A 2,500-nucleotide genomic window follows, 5' to 3' on the forward strand; every position below is an offset into this window, starting at 1 on the left:
AATCAGATCTACAAGCAAGGATGACTCTCAGATTTAGAGGTACGGAAGACAATCAGATCTACAAGCAAGGATGACTCTCAGATTTAGAGGTAAGGAAGACAATCAGATCTACAAGCAAGGATGACTCAGATTTAGAGGTAAGGATGACAATCAGATCTACAAGCAAGGATGACTCTCAGATTTAGAGGTACGGAAGACAATCAGATCTACAAGCAAGGATGACTCTCAGATTTAGAGGTAAGGAAGACATTCAGATCTACAAGCAAGGGTGACTCTCAGATTTAGAGGTACGGAAGACAATCAGATCTACAAGCAAGGATGACTCTCAGATTTAGAGGTAAGGAAGACATTCAGATCTACAAGCAAGGGTGACTCTCAGATTTAGAGGTACGGAAGACAATCAGATCTACAAGCAAGGATGACTCTCAGATTTAGAGGTAAGGAAGACATTCAGATCTACAAGCAAGGGTGACTCTCAGATTTAGAGGTATGGGTGACATTCCGATCTACAAGCAAGGATGACTCTCAGATTTAGAGGTAAGGATGACATTCAGATCTACAATCAAGGATGACTCTCAGATTTAGAGGTAAGGATGACATTCAGATCTACAAGCAAGGATGACTCTCAGATTTAGAGGTAAGGATGACATTCAGATCTACAAGCAAGGATGACTCTCAGATTTAGAGGTAAGGATGACAATCACATCTACAAGCAAGGATGACTCTCAGATCTATAGGTAAGGATGACAGTCAGATCTACAAGCAAGGATGACTCTCAGATTTAGAGGTAAGGATGACATTCAGATCTACAAGCAAGGATGACTCTCAGATTTAGAGGTATGGGTGACATTCCGATCTACAAGCAAGGATGACTCTCAGATTTAGAGGTAAGGATGACATTCAGATCTACAATCAAGGATGACTCTCAGATTTAGAGGTAAGGGTGACATTCAGATCTACAAGCAAGGATGACTCTCAGATTTAGAGGTAAGGATGACAATCACATCTACAAGCAAGGATGACTCTCAGATCTATAGGTAAGGATGACATTCAGATCTACAAGTATTGGTGACTCTCAGATCTATAGGTAAGGATGACATTCAGATCTATAGGTAAGAATGACTCTTAGATCTATAGGTAAAGATGACATTTAGATCTACAGGAAAGGATAACTCTCAGATCTATAGGTAAGGATGACATTCAGATCTACAGGTAAGGATGACGCCTAGATCTATAGGTAAGGATAACATTCAGATCTACAGGTAAGGATGGCTCTCACATCTACAGGTAAAGATGCCATTCAGATGTCCAAGTAAGGATGACTCTCAGATTTAGAGGTAAGGATGACATTCAGAGCTACAGACAAGGATGACTCTCAGATCTATAGGTAAGTATGACATTCAGATCTACAGCTAAGGATGACTCTCAGGTCTATAAATAAGGATAACATTCAGATCTACAGGTAAGGATGACATTCATATCTACAGGTAAGGATGCCATTTAGATCTACAAGTAAGGATGACTCTCAGAATTAGAGCTAAGAATGACTATCACATCTACAGATATACAGTGTAGGATGACTTTCAGATCTATAGGTAAGAATGACTATTATGAAAAGCTTAGAGATGAACAGGCAGGATTTCGAAAATGTAGAAGTTGTACTGACCAAATTTTCATTTTAAGATATGTGGTACAGCAATGTGTTGAATATAGAACTCCACTTTTGATGGCATTTGTGGACTACGAAAAAAGCCTTTAATAATGTGCACCGGCCAAATTTGTGGATAGTCCTATGTTATTATGGAGTTCCTCTTAAATATGTAAATTTGATTAGGTCTGTTCATGAGCATTGCAAGTGCAAAGTTGATGTTAGTGGAGTCCTATCAGATGAATTTCCAGTGAACAGTGGAGTACTCCAAGGGAATGTGGTGCCACTTATGTTGTTTATCCTCCTCATGAATTTTGTAATACATGGAACAGTTGGGGATGGTTGAGAAGGATTTGCCTGGATTGGTGACAGGAAATTAACTGACTTAGAGTATGCAGATGACGCCATCCTTATTAGTAGACCACCACTGGACTTACAAAGCAAACTTACCAGAATGCATGAAACATCACATGAGGTTGGGCTCAAAATAGAAAGAAGAAAGACAAAGATCATGAGAACGGAATATGCAATGGGAGATGAAATATCATTGGAAGGAGAAAGAATTTATGAGGTAGAATCCTTTGAATATTTGGGAACTATGATCTCTAATGCAGGATTTTTAGAATTTGAGTTTAATGTAAGATTGAAAAAAATAAATCAGACTTTGACTAGTTTAAGTAAAATTTGGAAATAAAATTGCCTAATATTACATATAAAAATCAGGCTATATATGAGTTTAGTAAGATTGGTGTTAGCCCTCAGAAGGATATTGGGAGTTGAATGGCAGGACACGATTAGAAATGAAACTATAAGAGATTACTCGAGTACTATATTTGGATGAAATCATGATGA

The 2,500-nt window shown here is 38.2% G+C and overlaps 1 protein-coding gene across 2 annotated transcripts in view; it reads left to right on the forward strand.

Moving 5' to 3' along the window:
• Positions 1–2,500, forward strand: part of LOC137622753 (peroxidase-like) — a 31,662-nt gene that overhangs the window by 26,226 nt on the left and 2,936 nt on the right. The window lies entirely within an intron of this gene.

The sequence above is a fragment of the Palaemon carinicauda genome, chromosome 29 (genome assembly GCF_036898095.1).
Source record: "Palaemon carinicauda isolate YSFRI2023 chromosome 29, ASM3689809v2, whole genome shotgun sequence".
Classification (NCBI taxonomy): domain Eukaryota; kingdom Metazoa; phylum Arthropoda; class Malacostraca; order Decapoda; family Palaemonidae; genus Palaemon; species Palaemon carinicauda.